The sequence below is a fragment of the Silene latifolia genome, chromosome 8 (genome assembly GCF_048544455.1).
Source record: "Silene latifolia isolate original U9 population chromosome 8, ASM4854445v1, whole genome shotgun sequence".
Taxonomy (NCBI): domain Eukaryota; kingdom Viridiplantae; phylum Streptophyta; class Magnoliopsida; order Caryophyllales; family Caryophyllaceae; genus Silene; species Silene latifolia.
The window spans coordinates 77,334,804-77,354,412 of record NC_133533.1 but is presented as its reverse complement, the minus strand read 5'-3'; the positions used below and the strand labels follow the sequence as shown (position 1 = coordinate 77,354,412).

The window sequence follows — 19,609 nt, the reverse complement described above, 5'->3', positions numbered from 1 at the left end:
ACCTCCGGTGTTCCAACAATGGCGGCCCCTACCACCAGAGTGACTCCAGGCCAGGCTTAGCCCCAAGTATCAGCAAAGCCTCCTTACCCCTCCCCCCAAATCACAAATCTGGGAGCAAGGAAGGCTGGCAAATCACCAGTTATCAATCCTGTGCCCAAGCCTAATAGGGATGGGAGTCCGCAGCGCCCAGGATCACCAGGACACCTGATAGGATCTCGTCTCCCAGGAGCATAAAAAACGGATCCGGTACAGCAGTTGCTCCAAGGGATGACATCCTTACAGAAGGCGGCAATAGGGCTCCAAAGGGACAACCAGTCCTTGTAGGAGAACATAGATGCAGTGTCACCCCTGGGAACGACCCAGCAGATGGCAAGGTCAACACTCGGCCAGGGGAATGCCAGGTAGTACTCAGGGAGGCTACTGCCGTAAAAGCTAGTTCGTAACCAGGCTCGATATGGATATGCTACCACCAGGGGTAACCACTCCACCCGAACAAGTATATCCAGCAGGAACAGTGGCCACCCAAGATACAATCCAACCACCAGGGGTTCCACTACCACCAAGGGTGCCGCAAACGTACCCCATGGTACTCAATCCTGTGGGATTAGGAGCACTGACTCCAGATCCCATATCAAGAACCAGCAGTACGCTCGTGGTACCAGGGAGCAGTCCAAGGGAACAAACAGCAAGAAACGCATACCCCAGAATGTCCTCCTATATGCCATATACTCCAGGCGGCCAGTTCAGGCCTATTGTGAACTCAACACCATTACCTGGAAGCTACATGGTACCTCCTTACATGCCAAGAGGAACACCAAATCCATATGGGGTCTACTCAGTACCCCACAACCAGGGTATGGGGGTAGGAAGCCATGTAGAACAACAGTTACAGGATGTCTGCTCCCTACTCAGCAAGGTTCCAGGGTTACCACGTCCCATGGACGTGGCAACCCTGGAGTGCTATGCGGATTCCCCGTTTGTGGACAGCATTGCCCTTGTCAGCATGCCAAAGGGATTCACCACGCCAACAATGACATTTTATGATTGAACAAAGGATCCGCTAGGGCATATCTACTAGTAAAAACAGAAAATGACGGTGGTTGCAGCAATAGGGCCTGAAAAGGAAGCATGTATGTGTAAAGGATTCAGTTCCACCTTGTTAGGAGCCGCACTCCAGTGGTTTGTTAACCTTCCCAACATGTCTATTTCCAGCTTTGCAGGGTTGGTAAACGTCTTCAATCAGCAATTCGCAAGCAGTCGCAAGCCAGAAAAATTATCCAGTGATCTATACCGGATCGTCTAGAGGTTCGAGGAGTCCACCAGGGATTATATCGCCAGATCAATGTGGAAAAAATATCTATCCCTAGGTGCGACCCAACTACAGCAGTCAATGCCTTCATAAGAGGACTACATCGCGACTCTGATTTGTACAAGGATCTCACTAAGCACCCATGTGCCACCTTTGAGGAACTCAAGTAAATGGCAGAGGCTACTTATCGTCTAGAGGAGGATTAGGATAGAAGGGACCTGTACGGAACAGAGTCGTCCAGAAGAAAAATCACAACGAAGAAGAAGAAGAACGAAAGAGCCAAACCCTACAGCAAGGACACATTGAACAAAGTCTCAGGAGAAACGGAAAGCACCGAGGCTCCACCTAAGCTCAGCGAGTATGGTTTCACCACTGGACTTGCCGGGGTATTGAAGGTAATCAGGGAACTGGGGCAGAGGGCCATGTGGCTCAAGACGCCTACCCCTAGGGAGAACGACAGAAGAGATGCCAGCAAAAGGTGTGAATACCACAACGATATTGGCCACAATACAGAAGATTGTGTAGTACTACGAAAGGAAGTAAAGCACCTCTACAGTGCTGGATGCGTGGATCACCCGCTCTTCAAGGGAGCGAAATCTGGAAAGGTCAATACTGCTGAACAGGCCCAACCATCCCCACCTCCACCTTACTCAAAGGTCGTGAGCGTCATCACAGGAGGATCGGAAATATGTGGTCTCACTTATTCAGCAGCAAAACGCCATGCAACCGAAACTAAAGGAGATAAACCAGAGTTCTCCCTCGGGTCGTGAGACAGATTTACCAATCTCATTCGACAAGGCAGACATACCCGATGAGGCAGAACACCACCATGACGCCTTGATCATTACCCTTTCCATAGGGAACTGCCTTGTTAAAAAGATATTGGTAGATACGGGAACCTCTGTGAACCTCATAATGCTGGAAACCTTGAAGAACATGGGGTTCAGCGAGAAAGACCTGGTGCACAAGGCAGTACCCTTGGTAGGCTTCAGCGGAGAAAATAAACAATCCCTTGGAGAAATAGTGATTCCTACCTTTGCAAGGGGTATGAACAAACAGGTACGGTACTTGGTCATTGATGGTCCGTCAACTTATAACGTGATACTTGGCAGGCCTTGGATCAATGAAATGAAAGCAGTACCATCAATATAGCATCAGAGCCTGAAGTTCCCTACACCCTGGGGGGGGTACAAGAGATACGGGGAGATCAAAATATCGCTCGGGATTGCTACAAGAACGCGCTGAAACCCAATCAAATGGTCCAAAGATAGCAATTATAGAACTGTGGCCCGTAGGGAGTATATCGCACCTCCCCAGGAGGAACTCGACGAAGTAGTCCTGGACCTACGCTTTCAAAAGAACAATCTTTGGTGGGAGCTGATTGTGCAGATAACATCCGTGAGCAGATAATTGAATTTCTACGCACTAACATGGATTGTTTCGCCTGGTCCCATAGCGACATGATTGGCATAGATCCAAGTGTAATTACACACCGGTTAAATGTAGACCCCAACTTCCCTCCAGTACAGCAGAAAAGGCGGAAATTTGCTCCTGAATGGAACGAGGTGATAAACCTGGAGGTAGACAACCTCCTAACAGTAGGCAAGATCAGGGAAGTTAACTACCTAGAATGGCTCTCGAATGTTGTGGTGGTACCCAAGAAGAACAACAAGTGGAGAATATGTGTTGATTTCACAGATCTTAACAAAGCTTGCCCAAAAGACCCGTTCCCCCTGCCGCACATCGATTCCATAGTGGACGCAACAGCAGGGCATGAGCTACTTACATTCCTTGAGGCCTGGAGCGGGTCCAACCAGATAAAAATGGACCCTAAGGATTAGGAGAAAACAGCCTTCAGATCTAACAGAGGCCTATACTGCTACAATGTGATGCCTTTTGGCCTCAAAAATGCTGGTTCCACCTATCAGCGCCTAGTGAACAGAATGTTCAAGGAGGAGATAAGGAGAACAATGGAAGTCTACATTGACGATATGGTAGTCAAATCCGAGAAGGCAGAACAACACATGTCCCACCTGGAAAATACCTTCTCGATCCTCAGAAAATACCATATGAAGCTGAACCCCCTGAAATGCACTTTTGGAGTCTCCTCGGGGAAACTCCTGGGGTACTTGGTGACGCAAAGAGGGATAGAGGCTAGCACGGAGCAAATCAAAGCAGTACTCCAGTTAGAATCTCCTCAAAAGCCAAAGGACATACAGAGGCTCACAGGACGGGTAGCAGCCCTAAACCGGTTCATATCAAGGTCCTCAGACAGGTGCCGACTATTCTATGACATCCTGAGGAAGTGCCAGAAGTTTGAATGGACGCCGGAGCATGAAAAGGCGTTTGGGGAACTCAAGCAGTACCTAAGCACCCCTCCTCTTTTCTTTAAGCCAGAACATGGAGAACCACTATACTTGTATTTGTCTGTAACGGAGGCGGCTGTAAACGCTGTACTGGTTCGAGAGCACGAGGGTATGCAGAAACCAGTATACTATATAAGCAAGTCTCTGTTACTTGCAGAGACCAAGTACACATCTCTAGAAAAACTCGTTCTATCACTTGTTACTGCTTCGTACAAATTGCGTCCCTATTTTGAGTCACATACAATTTCAGTCGTGACCAACTACCCCTAAGAACCATAATGAGGAAACCCGAACTGTCAGGGAGAATGGTTAAATTGTCTGTCCACCTAAGTGGGTACGACCTAAAATTTGAACCCCGAACAGCCATAAAGTCCCAAGCCCTAGCTGACTTCGTGTCAGACTTTAGCCCCATCCTTCAAGAACAAGCCAACAGTGAAATCTTGACCCTAAGTGAGGCTAAAGGGGAGCAGGTCGGGGAATTACATGTTGATGAGGCATCCAACACAAAGGGAGCAGGGGTAGGGCTGGTCCTGAATTCACCTCAGGGGGAACAGATAATACAGGCAGTACGGTGTGAGTTCAAAGCAACGAATAACGAGGCTGAATACGAGGCCCTAATCTTAGGACTCCAACTAGCCTTAGAAATGCAAATCAACCACATTAACGTGTACAGTGACTCCTAACTGATTGTGAACCACGTAAAAAACGTGTACACGACCAGGGATCCTAAAATGGTAGCTGTTTTGTTTGGATTTTGCGCAAGGCTAAATCAGGTTAAAGTAGATTTAGGTAGGGTTAACTAGCTCTAGTTAGTCCGTAGGTCAGGTTGTCAAGGTGGAATATAAGGATATAAATACGATAAATATAACAATAAGAAGACAAAGAATTTTGTACGTGGAAAACCCTTGAATGGGAAAAAACCACGGGCACCAAGCCAGGAGAGGATTTCACTATTGTATTATGTATTTAGCACAATGGGACGTAAGTATCTAAGAGTTGTATGAGAATATTGTATGCTCTATCTTGTCTTGTGTTGTCTTCCTTTAAATGATTCCCAAACATTCTTTATATAGTCACCAGTTGAATGGCTGCTTGATCATGGTATTAATGCGGAATATTTTCCTTAATTACCCGCAATAATTCTCAATATTACGTCCTTAATTGCTGCTTTAATTGCGAGATCTTCCTAATTAATACTGCATATGTATTCCTCTTGTAATGTGATTTCTTGGTCTAATATCGTCTTGATATTTTGACCGTTGTCCTCTCCATGGCCTGGCGCCCATCTTCATGTGTCTTGACAGCCTGACGTCCTTGCACCCTGATAGTCAGGCTAAGGTAAGACATTGATCAGGGATGTCTGCGAAGTTCCAGGCCTAACAATTGCCCCTTATCTCCTTATTTTCGATGTGTCAGGACAAAAATTAAGGAGATAACTTAAATCTTTGGAAAATTACTGAACGGTTGGATTGTGCCTAATCAGCTCCTGTAACGGCTATTTTGCTTAGTTCATGACACGTGTATTTTTACTGCAACCTCTGCAATGATTATCCATCCAACTTGCGGTTGAAACCTTAATTTTACCTGCTATAAATACTCCTTCACTTCATTAAGTTAATCTTCATCAGAAAAATCTGCTTTGCTCTCTCTTAATAATCTTCTTCTTCAATCTTCCTTAACTTCCAGTTTTTTAATCTTCAATTAATTTTTGTAATCTTTCAATAATGGTTGCGAAAAAGAAATCTACCAGGGTGGTGACTCCTGGGACTCCACCTCCCCAGAATCCTGAGGAAACTTCTTTTGTAAACTTGCCTTCATCTTCTGTTGCTCAACCTTCTGCGGTTGATAATCCAAGTGATTCTCCTTTGGAGATGATCTCAATTTTTCACGGCGATTTCCAATTCAAGCCCACGAAGGCCTTGAAAGATGACTAGTCTCTCCCAAATCATTTGAAGCCTGAGTTTGAAAAGGCACTGAAGGATAAGGGGATCATTCCTGCTGTTTCTGAACTCTTGATCCCTGAGAATTCTCCTATCAGGGCTGACTGGGCGTGTCCTGGTTGGTTCTGTATTCATGACTGGGCCTTCAGGGCAGGTTGTAAGCTTCCCTTTTCCCCTCTTATGGTTGAGGTTATTAAGGAAATTGGTGTGCCTTCTTATCAGTTGATGCCCATGGTGTGGAAGGTGGTCTGTTCTGTTGAGCACCTCTGTAAAAAGAACAATATCTCATTTTTTCTTGGCGATCTGAAAGCCTGCTATGCTGTCAAAACCAATAGTCCTGGCCGTATAAGTTTTAAGGTCAGGGCTTCTACTAATCCCTTTATGAGTAATCTGGATAGTGGCCATGACAAGAACTGGGCTGTTGGATACATGTTTGTCAGGACCAATTCTGTGGGTCCTGATCCGGCATATCTTAATTACGAAGCTTGTGTTGCTAGTGAGTTTTTTATCTTTTCTTTTATCCTGCATGTTTTATTCATTAGTAAAAAATAAAATAAAATATATATTGAATCATACCTCTTATGTGTGCAGTTGATGATTGCGTTACTGAAATTGAGTATCCCACTGCAAATTTTTCTGCTTTCCTTGCTATTCCTACTTTAGAGAGGTCTTCGCCTCTTTGTTGCGGGGCTGGCCATCTTCCTCGTTGACTGAAGGCCGATGGTACTGCCAGGGTGGATAAACCTTCAAAGGCTGTTAGTTCTTCCACTTCAGGCAGTAAGTCTATCTTATTTCCTTTTTTCTTCTTACTCTGGCTTCTTGGTGATGTTTAGTTTATATTGCTAATGTAGTGTTTCGTGTTGTAGCTACCAGGTCATCTACTCGCCTTGCCAGATTTGGTATGGCTGACCTCTCAGCCAGGTTGGCTAAGATCAAGGAGGAAGCATATCAGGAAAGTGGAGATGTTGAGCCCGTTATTGATTTATCCTAACTGCCTGTTGCTTCCAAGGTCACTACCATTCCTGCTGCCTCTTTTGAAACAAGTTCTGTAGCCCAGAAAAGAAAAATTGAAGATGTTGATGTATCTGCCCCAGTCAGGGAAGTGAAAGCCAGGGTGGATAATATGGAGGCCGCTAGGGTAAAGATCAGGGATTATGTTGCTTCCAAGTCAGATATCTTGCTCACCCTTGACCCTGATGAAACTGCTACCCAGGCGGTTGCTTCAGTGGATCACTGAGTCAGCCTTTTGGCAGGTGCCTTGGCAGATGTGAGGGAGGTACGCTATTTTTATCGTTACATGTATTTTGTTTGGATATTTTTATTATTGGGTTTTTTAGCAGGATTTTGCTGGAAAGAATCCGGCTTGATAATATAGTGATCAGGGTATCTAGTTCTATATATCTGGAATAATATGAGTAAATAACAAAGGAAGAATTAAGTATAAGGAATAACGTTTTTATTATCTTGATAAGACGAGTACAATATTGTATGTAAATCTGAATATTCAAGAGTAGAAAGAGATAAGGTGTAAAAATAATTGACTAAAATTGAATGCCCTTACAATTATTAGATTTTGCTATTTATAGTTCTACAAATGCTACCGTTGCCTTTTTCTTCAACGTCTTTCTCCATTATAGGAACTGTTGCCGGATTAATAGGGCATGCTCCCTATTTACTCGCTTGACCCGTTCCAATCTCAACCAATTCATAGCCTTTCCTCTTCTTTCCGTCCAAATTCATAGATTATATAGTTTTAAGTTTGGACTTGGTCTTCCTTGAGAATAGGGCACGGTTATTTTACTTATACAATTATATTTCCTGTTTATCTTCTTAATCCAGCCTGCTTCAATACTTTGCCAAGCTATTCCATACCAACCATCAGGCTCTTCTTCCAGGATTTAGTGGCCTGATTGTTATAATATTTCTCAACAGCTGGATAACAGTTAGATTTGTCCGGTCCTTGTCTTGATCAATCACTTTGTTAAGTCGCCAAGTTATGGTCGAACCGAGCTAACTGGCCTAACAATTGCCCCTTGACATTTTACCCGTCTTTGATCCGGCCAGGGGTGAGATGTCAACTTTACCGGTTAAACAATAAGAAGAGTCATATTTATTCAAAGACTCTTAGACTCCTACTTACCGTTGAACACCGCAACGGCTAAATGATATCATGCTGACAGTTTTGCAATTCCTAGGTTTTTCATGCCGTTATTCATCTCCTATAAATACGGTATTTAGGGCAAGGTTATTTTTCACCAAATTTCCTCCACTTTCTTTGCTGAATATTCCTCTGAAATTCTTCTGAAATTCTTCCCTTCTTCTCAGTAATCATGTTCTGCTATTTTGTATTTTCTCAACAATTTCAATCATAATAAATCAAACACTTAGAAATATGGGAGCCAAAAAACGTCATGCATCCCAGAGAGCTGCTGCTGCTGTTGAGCCTGAACACACAGACATCCAAGAGGAGGAGGTAAGGGAAATTGACCCTCCTGCCGCTTTCGTCTTTGTGGCGTTCAAGTATCAGGATTCTGTTTTTACTGCTCTTCAATCTCTGGATTCTTCTTTCCCTGAGGAGAATTTACTAAAAACAAACTATGACAAGATTCTAAGGAGAAGAAAATAATTCCCGAATCTACCGAGGTATGGATCCCCGAGTCTTGTCCTGGTCAGGGCTAACTGGTATCACCTGGCTGGTTCTGTATTTTTGAATGGGCGTTCAAAGCAGGCTGTAAGTTACCTTTTACTCCCTTGATGATTGATACCATTCGTGCTATGGAGGTGTCACCTTTTCAGATTATGCCAATGGTTTGGAAACTTGTCCATTCTATTGAAAATTTATGTGCTAAACATAATCTTGTAATTACTATTAATGATATCAAGGCAGTTTATCATATGAAAAACCCTGTTGATGGTCGTTTTAATTTGAGAATAAAATCGAAAATGTCTCCATTAATTACTAACCTGGATTCTGGAGATGATAAGAATTGGGTAAAGACTTTCCTGTTTGTCCGGACTGCGACTTTGGGATCAGGCTTTGATTATTTGAGATATCCTCCCTTGGAGAGTGGTAGGTTCTTTGTACTTTTTTATTTTGCAATATATATTATATGAAATTAATGGATTCGATTCTTACCGTGTAACTTTGACGGTTTTGCGCTCCCGATTGGAGTTGTGATCCCCTTGATGAGGAGGTTTGTTTCCGGGATAGAAGCTTTCCTTGCTATTCCTGAGGAGGAGAGGACCTGGCCAACTAGTTTGGGTAGGGAGTTGTTGCCGGTATATGAAGACCAAGCTGATCGGGGTCGTCGAGTACCCAAAGGCAAGCCTAGTTCTCCTGCTCTTTCCTGTACGTCTTCTGTATGCTTTTATGTTTGGCCGTTATCTTCCTGTCGTTCTTTTCTTGACATTCACGTATATTTTTTATATATTCAGTATTTAGGTCTTCTGCTAGGTTGGCCAGCTTTTCTGCAAAGGATTTGAAGGCCGGGGTGGCTAGGATTGCTTTGAATGAGTCCAAGAGCCGGGAGGCTAGTGGGAGCGACAAAACGCTTGATATCCTGGTTTACGAGATTCACCTCTTCAAGATCTTCTCGGGGTAATTTCACCGGGAGATTGTCCAGGCTCGAGAAAGAAAGAGGGAAGATGATATCTTGGCGAGAGGAGGAAGGAGAGAAAACCAATCCCGGCTCACCAATCGGAGTATCGAGCAAGTGCCTGCTAGGATTGATGACATGGATGATGCCCGGCTCGGATAGATGAGTTTTCTGCAAAGATGATGCGACCGGCTATTTGTCCGCTAGTACCCTTGAGTCGTCTACCAGGGTGGTTTCTATTCGACTTCTCTTGTAACAAGGGTCTTGAACTTGCTTCCAGTGCTAGGGAGGTTAGTTGTAAAGGGATATTTTTAATTGTTTATGTGCTTTTTTGTTTTTACCTTGTATTTGGCTAATTGATTTCGTATGTATGTAGGGGTTGGATGCGGGTCAAGCTCTTTGCTTGTCGACTTAGAGATGCCCAGGCCGGGTTTCTAGTTTGTAGGAAAAACGGATAAACTTAACCGTGACCCGCACACATCCGGGGTAACAGTAGTACTCCAATCTCGGTTGCGACGACTAGGAGTCAACCAGGGTCGCTATAGTTTGTGAGGTGGTCTGCGAAAAATCTTTGAGAAGGTGTCAGGTGGAGTTGGAGGTGAGAAAGCGAGCAATGCGGGATCGGTTGAGAAAGAATGAGGAGCTTCTTCTTGAAAAGGAATTGGTGGAGGCGAGGTTGGGCGATCTTTGCTCAATACTTCTTCGGAAAGGCCGGGTTGATGCTATGAGAGATCCGAGATCTGACCGGGCTAATGGAATCCGGACCGGGATGAGATGGCTTTGGACACTCGATCCCGATTTGGCCGAGTATGGGGCAAGAAGAAGAAGTGGATTCTCCTCCTTCCAAGGCAAAGTCAGGTGATCAGGAAATGGTGGATGGTTGTGAGTCGGTTACTGGCTCAAAAATAGCTTAGTTTTTTCTTTTGGGTTTTGGTCTATCCAGGGGGAATGTCCCTGGAATGAATATTTATTAATTTTGGCCCATCCAGGGGGAATGTCCCTGGAATGGATGGTTATTAGGTAGGACCAATTATTTTGGGTGAATAAATATTTGGTCTTTGTTTTGTTTCTTTTTGTGTTTTGACAAGGTACTTTTGTGATGTTGGACATGTATTGGATCTGGCGATTATTCGACCGGTCAGCCGCTTTTATCTTGGATCTCGCCATTTAATGTGTTATGGGTGGGGTTGTTGCCTGTCTGGAGGGCTTATGTCCCTTGCACATGCGGAGGGCTTATGACCCATTTATGTCATCTGATCTAGGAATAGATTTTGTATGTTATGTTGAGCTCAATATTTAAAGGCTTCGTTTTGCAACCGAATTTTGGATATCGATTGAATATTTGGTGGGGGTGGCCCCCAATCTTTAAGATTTGTTTTAAATAAGATGCAATATGTAAAACAAGTGTTGGAGATTTCACTAAGTAAATATGAGAACATAGATAAGTACTTGGGCACATAATTTGAAGAAATCATATATGGCATTTATTCATATAGTCAAGTATCATACACGTAGTTTTCAGGCAAGAAGTGTTTAAAGTAAAAAGTTATACCTGGATTGTGCGATATATTCTACATGTGAAATAGTTTTAAATGTGTAATATTCCGTGGCTCTTGGGATCATTTCGCCGTCAGGGTTTGTAATCTATAAGCTCCCTGGCCGACTATTGAATCAATCAGATAGGGGCCTTCCCAGGTTGGGGCCAATTTGCCAGCATTCTTTTCTTTTGTGTTTTGGAAGACTTTCCGAGGACAAGATCTCCTACCCCGAATACTCCGCTTTGATGATCTTGTTGTAGCATCTCGCTACTCTTTGTTTGATATCTTTGCTAATCTAATGCTTGCTGCATCTCTTAGCTCTTCTGTTAAGTCCAGGCTATCCTTCATTAGAGGTATATTGTTTGTTGTTGTGTTCGAGCTACATCCGGCTGATGGAATGTCCACCTCGGCCGGGATTACGCTTCACATCCATAGACCAAGGAGTAGGGGTTTGGCCATGGATGTTTTAGGCGTGGTTACAATCACCCAAAGGACCGGGGGAGCTCTTCACCCATCTACCTTTTCTTCTTTCCACTTTTTCTTTATGCAGATTGATTACCACTTTATTTCTGGATTCTCGCCGACCGTTGGCTTTTGGATATCCTTGTGTGGATGTTACCGTTGATGTTCCATTGAGCACGAAAGGTACATTGTTCTTTTTCCCACAAATTGTGTGCCATTGTCGCATATTATTTCAGAGGGGATGCCATATCTACATATGATGTTATGTTTGATGAATGCTATGACATCCTTTTCCTTGACTTGCCTGTATGATTCAGCTTCTATCCACTTGGAGAAGTAATCAGTCATTGCTAGCATGAAAACTTTCTGTCCGGGTGCTTGAGGTAGTTTTCCTACTATATCCATGCCCCACTTCATAAATGGCCAGGGTGCGGATATGGAATGTAGTTCTTCAGATGGCTGATGGATATATGGTCCATGAATCTGACAAGCTTTGCATTTAGAGCTAAAATCCAGGCAATCGGCTCTCAAGGTAGGCCAATAATATCCTATTCTGAGTACTTTGCTTGCCAGGCTTCTTCCACCTTTGTGATTTCCACAGTATCCTTCATGGATTTCAGACAATATTTGCTCAGCTTCTTGTGGTTCCAGGCATCTGAGATACGGCCCGGCTGCGATTTCTTAAAAGCACGTTGTCAATAATAGTATATGAAGCGACTTTTATTTTTAGTGCTCGGCATCTTGCTTATTTAAGGGAAGGACTCCCTGTTGTAGCCAGTCATAGTAAGGTTTTGTCCAAGAATTAGCAATGTAGATTGGGAAACTTTCATCTTGTTTATTTATTGCAGGTTCTAATAGATGCACGATGGGTATTTTGTCAAAGTCAAGGGGACTAAAGTTGGATCCTAGGCCGGCTAAGGCATCGGCCTGGGTATTCAAATCCCTGGGTATTTGATCAATATTAAAATTTCTAAATTTTTCTTTTAAAATTCGGACAACGTCAAGATAAAGTATCATTTTGGAGTCTTTTTGCAAAGATATATTCCATTTACTTGGTTGGAGATAAGAAGGGAATCAGTGCGTACCTTTAGGTTTTGCACACCGAGGTCAATACATACCTTTAATCCGGCTATCAGGGCTTCATATTCTGCCTCATTGTTGGTGGCCTCAAATGCGCAGCTAATAGCTTGTGCTATCTTATCCCCTATGGCGATTTTAGTACTAACCCCGATCTGTGCCCCTCATGTTGGCTGCACCATCGATGAATAGGGTCCATTCTAGGTCTGTTTGGTCGCCGGTCGGTTTATTTACTTCCTTTATTAGGTCGGGTTCTAGGGTCGGACTAAAATCGACCACAAAATCAGCCAATGCTTGTGATTTAATTCTTTGTCCTTGGTTCAAATGTTATATTGTATGTGCTTATTTGGGTGACCATTTCCACATTCGTCCGGACAATTCTAGTTTCCTAAGTACAGACTTGATAGGAAGATTGGTTCTGACTATTATTGGGTGACTTTCAAAATATGGTCTTAATTTTGTGCAACTCATAATTAAAGCTAAAACATATTTTTCAAGTAAGCGTACTGATCTCTCGCATCCATTAGACTTTTACTTACATAGTAGACGGTGTTGTTGTCAAATCGTCTGCTTCTTTGACCAGGATCGCACTGATAGCGGTTTACAGGGATCGCAGTATATCTTCAAGTCTTCAAAGGCACTGATGATCGGGGTCCATTGGAAGTCCTTGTTTTTCCTTAGCGAGGTTATAAAATGATTTGCATCTTTCGATGATCTTGAAATGAACCTTGTTCGAAATGGTCATTATCCTTCCATCGACTTTTGTATGTCTTTGACTGTCTATGGTGGTTCTAGCTCCAGGATAGCTTTGATCTGTTCAGGGCTGGCTTCTATTCCTCTCTTTGTCACCATGTAGCCCAGAATTTGCCTCTTTGAGACTCAAAGTGGCATTTTTGTGGATTGAGCTTCATATTGATTTTTTCCAGTATTTGAAAGGCCACTTCCAGGTCTTTGACGTGGTCTTCTGCCTTTTTTGATTTGACTACCATGTCATCTATGTAGACTTCCATGGTGTCTCCTATCTGATCTTTGAACATCATGTTGACTAGCTTTTGGTAGGTTGCACCCGCATTTTTTAATCCAAAGGGCATAGCAATAACAATATATACCTCTTTCAAGTGATGAAAGTCGTGCTCCTAGTCTGCGGATGCATTTTTATTTGATTGAATCCACTGGAGGCATCCATGAATGTCAACATTTCATGGCCTGCAGTGGCATCTACCATTGCATCGATGTGTGGTAGGGGAAATGGATCTTTTGGGCAGGCTTTGTTTAAGTCGGTGTAATCTACACAGACTCTCCATTTCCCATTTTTCTTTTGGACAACTACCACGTTTGCAAGCCGGTCGGGGTACATTACTTCCCCGATCATTCCCACGTCCGAGCTTGTCAACTTCTTGGTTGATGATTTCATGCCTCTCTGCAGCAAATTTTCTTCTTTTTTTTTGTCTGTACGGCTTAAAAGATTTGTCAATGTTCAACTTATGAGTAATAACATCAAAGATCTATACCGGTCATATGAAAATGTGACCAAGCAAAACAAGACATTTTAGTTTTGAGAAAGGCGACCATTTGGTCGATTGAGTCGGTGCATCCGACCCTACAAGTACTTTCTGTCGAGGGGAATTCTGGATCTAATGTGACTTCTCCTGTTTCCATCTGTGTTTGTGCTATAAATTCTTCCCTGACAGGTGACTTTAATTGCTATGCAAGGGACTTACCTGACTTTGAGGGTTTCAAAGCCTGAGTGTAACATTCCTGAGCCGTCCTTTGTTCTCCTCTGATGGTGGTTATCGCCCATTCTGTTGGAATTTTTACGCATTGATGGTATGTTGATGGGATTGCTTTGACATTGTGGATCCATGGTCTGCCCAGAATTACATTATACGAGGATAGGCAATCCATTACTCCAAATCTCTCATACGAAGCCACGCCTTCCACATAGGTAGGCAAGCTGATTTCTCCCAAGGTGTTTTTTGTTTCTCCACTGAATCCAACCAGGACGCTGGATTTTTTGATGATCTTCCCTTCGTCTATCTTCATAGCTTTAAGGACGTCAAGCATCACCAGGTTGATTGAGCTGCCTCCGTCTATCGTCGGATTCTTGACACCTTTCTTTGTCTGATTTGCATGGTGATTACCAGGCCGTCATGGTGTAGATCGATATTCCCCGCAACCGAGTCATCAAAGGTAATAGCAGGCAATGACTTTGGCCTGGGGAGGAGGTTGGAGTCCGGATTCCCTGGATATTCTTTTGGCGGTGACGAGCGGTCACCATGATTTCGATCCTCCATTTATGAATTTGACTTCATAGATGGGAGGAGGAGGAGGAGGGTCTCTCTTGTTTTGTCCTTCATCTTTGTTCTTTGGGCTCTTGGATTATGTCTTTCAAGTAGCCTTTCTTTAGGAGATATGCCACCTGTTTCCGAGTTGGATGCATTCTTCCGTTGTGTGTCCGATATCCCATGGAAGTCACACCATCTCGTTGGATCTTTCCCGGGTTATCGATTTCTTTGGCCATCCGATTGTATCTCCCGTGGTTTTCCGAGCGTTTGATTAATCCTGCAGTATTAATAGAGAAGTTATATTCAGGAATAGTTGGGAGGCTAGAAAGGTTACCTTTATGTTCTTGTGCCATATTGACTTCAGATCGTTCAGGCCTAGAATAGGGTGCTGATCTGGGATTGCCTCCTTTCTGGTAGGAACTTTTCCTGTTGGTGTGTCCATAGCCTTGCTTTCCTCCGGATGAGTTCGTCCTGAAATTGAGATCTTCTTCTAATCTGACATGCTCTAAGGCGATGGATTGAACAGTGGCAAAGGTTGGACATGCTTTCTTGGTCAGATCTGCATAGATGTCACCATCAGCGGGACTTCTTGTCCGAATGCTTCTACCGTTTCTTCATCGCATCCGGGAATGGCCACCTTTTCTTTGACAAATCGGCCAGGAATTCTTTGAGAGATTCTTCGAAGTTGTTTTACCCTGAACAGGTTCTTGGGTCTCTTGGCCATATCTCTCGCTTGCTTGAATTGTTGATTGAAGGCATTGATCAATTCTGCAAAATTCTTGATACCTCCATTTGGTAGATTGATGAACCACTGTAATGCTGCTCCGGTCAAGGTTGTGCCAAAGCCTTTGCACATGCAGACTTGCCTGAGTTCACTGGGTATTGAGGCAGCCAACATTTTTTGTTTGAATATGGCAACATGATTTTGTGAATCGGAGGTTCCATCATAAGTTCTCATAAATGGGACAGTAAATTTCTTGGGAAGATCAATCTTTGCAATTTCATCTGCAAAAGGTGAATCCGCAAAGCTGTCAACTTCTACTTCAGTCACAGGGTCTGGCACTCCGGGTATATTTTCTATTTTGTTGTGGAGTTTTTGAATTTCCTGAAGCATAGCCATCATTATTGCTGCTTCAGTTTTGTTTGTCTCATCATTGGGAATGGTTGGAGTGCCGGATAAGGTATCCTTCTCCGGGGTTCCAAAATTAGAAAAGTCTATGTTTTTGATAATGGATGAGAATGGAGTTCCTGGTTCGAATCTGGTCCTGGAACCCGAAGCCTGATTTTCCAATTTCTTTTTCAGGCTAGATTCAGATTCCTTCAGCCTATTGATTTACCTTGGCTTTGCCGCCTTCTCTTGGATTGTTTCCAATTCTTTGATCTTGGCCAGGGCAGCCGCTAATTGTTGTTCTGCGGTAAGTTCTACCATTTTTGTGTGTGAATATTAAATGAGAGATGATAAGGAGAATTTTATTGGTTGATGAACTAGATGCCCCACGGTGGGCGCCAATTGTTTTAGCAGGATTTTGCTGGAAAGAATCCGGCTTGATAATATAGTGATCAGGGTATCTAGTTCTATATATCTGGAATAATATGAGTAAATAACAAAGGAAGAATTAAGTATAAGGAATAACGTTTTTATTATCTTGATAAGCCGAGTACAATATTGTATGTAAATCTGAATATTCAAGAGTAGAAAGAGATAAGGTGTAAAAATAATTGACTAAAATTGAATGCCCTTACAATTATTAGATTTTGCTATTTATAGTTCTACAAATGCTACCGTTGCCTTTTTCTTCAACGTCTTTCTCCATTATAGGAACTGTTGCCGGATTAATTGGGCATGCTCCCTATTTACTCGCTTGACCCGTTCCAATCTCAACCAATTCATAGCCTTTCCTCTTCTTTCCGTCCAAATTCATAGATTATATAGTTTTAAGTTTGGACTTGGTCTTCCTTGAGAATAGGGCACGGTTATTTGACTTATACAATTATATTTCCTGTTTATCTTCTTAATCCAGCCTGCTTCAATACTTTGCCAAGCTATTCCATACCAACCATCAGGCTCTTCTTCCAGGATTTAGTGGCCTGATTGTTATAATCTTTCTCAACAGCTGGATAACAGTTAGATTTGTCCGGTCCTTGTCTTGATCAATCAGCTTTGTTAAGTCAGGCCAGGTTATGGTCAGACCAGGCTAAACTGGGCCTAACACTGGGTATAATATTTAAATTATTCTTTCTGTTTTTGGTTAGGGCGCTGATGTGACCATAATTAGAGCATATTTAGTCCCCGAATTAGCCTTGTTCCCATTAGTCTAATTAGAAGAGCATGTTCTTCTTAGCAATCTTTAGAGTAGTTAATATCAATCAAATCTCTCTTTAATCTTGTAATCAACATTTAATCAAGTTTTAATACAAGTTTTATTTCCTTAATCTCTCTCTTGTTCATCCTTTATTTTGGGTAATTGAAGATTATTTGGGTTATTATTGGGAGATTGACAACCTTCCAATCAAGCATCAAGTACTTCTTTTATTCTTTGCTTTATTATTGGAATCATTAATAGGTATAATTCTCTTAATCCCTTTTTAATTATTTTTAATCACTTTCATTTATTCATCATGCTTCACTTTGTTAGTATGATTGACAACCTTGCTAGCATGTTCAACATGATAATGAGTGAGTAGTTTCCTTAGCTAGGGCTAATGGGTAATTAGGGGAAACCAACATGGGGAATGATTCATGCTTAATTTAATATGTTTTCATAATTTAGTTGTTTGTTTGTTGTGATCTCAACTTATGCACATGTTATGTTTGATGAAATGCGAGCCTATGAATCCTTGTTTTTTTTACCCATCACCTATCTTTTCAATGAGACTTGTAAGACATAAACCAACTCGAGTCTCATTAGGCCATGCATATTGTTGAGTAGGGAAGATTAAGACGACTTGTAGGTGTTGTACAATCTAATCGATTTGGCTCCGGGACCCAAACTTTCCTAGGATTGTAAGACATAAACCAACTCGATCCATCACAACAATAATTGCTTGCTAATAACTTGAGAATATGTTTGTATGATCAATTCCCATGAATCCCCTATGACCCCATGACACCCTAGTGCTTTTTATCAATTGTTTACATCCCTTTTAATTCATCTTGCTAGTTTACTTTCATTGCTATTTAGTTTAGTGACCTTCTATTTCAAACCCCAATTGTGACACCCTTAGACACCACTAGTTGCAATAGAAATCTCATCTCAATTCCCGTCCCTTGGGATCCGACCTTTACTTGCCTCTTTACTAATTGTAGAATTGTTTGTGAAGTTATAAATTGTGTTTTGGTCTAGGTGCTCCTAACGACAAGTACTGAAAACTAAACCCCTCACGAGGGATCACGACCAAAAATGGCGCCATTGCTGGGGACGGTGTTAACTTGATTTAGATTTTCTTGTATTGTTATTAGTTGTGTCTTTATTTGCCTTGGGGAAGTAAAACTCCTCAAGGTTTGTTCTAATTATTTTCGAGTTGTTTGATATTTTGCATGTCTAGAAGGTCACAAGGTGACTTGTTACCCTTTGATCACGAAAATGAAAGGACTTTGACAACCAATAGAAGACTTGCTAGGAGAACTTTGAGAGGTATCGGTGAGGTTGTAGATATGCAACCAAATACTATTGAATTCATCAACCCTTTTGCAAGAGAAGGTGAGGAGAACCCAACACAAAATCAACCCACAATGCCGAAGTTTTCATCACATTCCGTAACCACCGAGGAGAACCTACCCAATGGTACTCCCACACCACAACACTTAACCGGAAGTTTTATTGCCAAATCCGCATTTATCCAATTAGTCGAAAGAAGCCAATTTGGGGGGATGCCTAGTGAAGACCCTCATTCTCATATGGAGACTTTTTGTGACTATTGTGATGTAATTTCTCAAACCGGTGTAACTCAAGACCAAATTCGATGGGTCTTATTTCCTTTTTCTCTAATTGGCACCGCCAAACAATGGTTGAAAGGCCTTGATAAGGCTACTCTCGGAATTGATTCTTGGAAGAAGTTGGCTCTAGCTTTCTACAAAAAGTTCTATCCACCGGAAAAAACTAACATGCTAAGAGCTCAAATTACGGGCTTTAAGCAAAGAGATGAAGAATCTTTGTATGAAGCTTGGGAGCGATTCAAGGGAATTTGTCGCTCATGTCCTCACCATGGACTTAGCGAGTGGTTCTTGGTACAACAATTTTGGAACGGTCTTTATGAAGATTCAAGAAACATTCTCAACATGGGATCAAATGGAATGGTCACCGAAGTTGATGACAATCAAACTTGGAACAAAATTGAGGAAATGGCGGTCCATAACTCACAATATAGTAGACCTCGCAAGGCTACTAGAGGAGGAAAGCATGAAGTGGACTCCATTACTCAATTGGGTGCTCAACTTAGTGCTCTTATTGATACCATCAATTTGATGTTTGAAAAAGCAATGGCTAGACTTGAAGAAGCCTCAAAATCACCAAAGCATCATGTTAATGCCATGACGGCATCTTCATCAATCCCAAGTGGGATATGTGAGAATTGTGGAACTTTGGGACATGACCAAAGTGAATGTAGGGGAACCAATGAACAAGTGAATGCTTTCCAAGCATACAAGAGTGGTACCCCTTATTCAAACTATTACAATGAAAACACCAAATTCCATCCAAATCTCTCATACAAAAGCCAAAATGTTCAAAACCCTCAACCAACATACACCCCACCTCCCATGAGAAACCAAAATCAAAGACCCTTTTACAACCAAAACCAAGGTTACCAAAATCAAACTCCATAAATTCAACAAAATGACCAAGGTTTTGATGTTCAAAAAGCGGTCCTCCAAATGCAAAAGAATCAACAAGAGTTTTTCACTCAAATGCAAAAAGATAGTCAAGCAAAGGAAATCACCGTCAACAACATCCTAGCTCACACCAAAATGTTGGAAACCCAATTGACTCAACTAGCATCTTCAAGCTCACAAAGACAAAAGGGGCAATTACCACCTC

General features: G+C 42.4%; 1 non-coding gene across 1 annotated transcript; it reads right to left on the bottom strand.

Moving 5' to 3' along the window:
- Positions 1 to 18,678: 18,678 nt before the first annotated feature.
- On the bottom strand, positions 18,679 to 18,785 carry LOC141597594 (small nucleolar RNA R71). Its single transcript, XR_012522822.1, has one exon. It is a non-coding gene; the product is annotated as a small nucleolar RNA R71 (small nucleolar RNA).
- Positions 18,786 to 19,609: the final 824 nt, after the last annotated feature.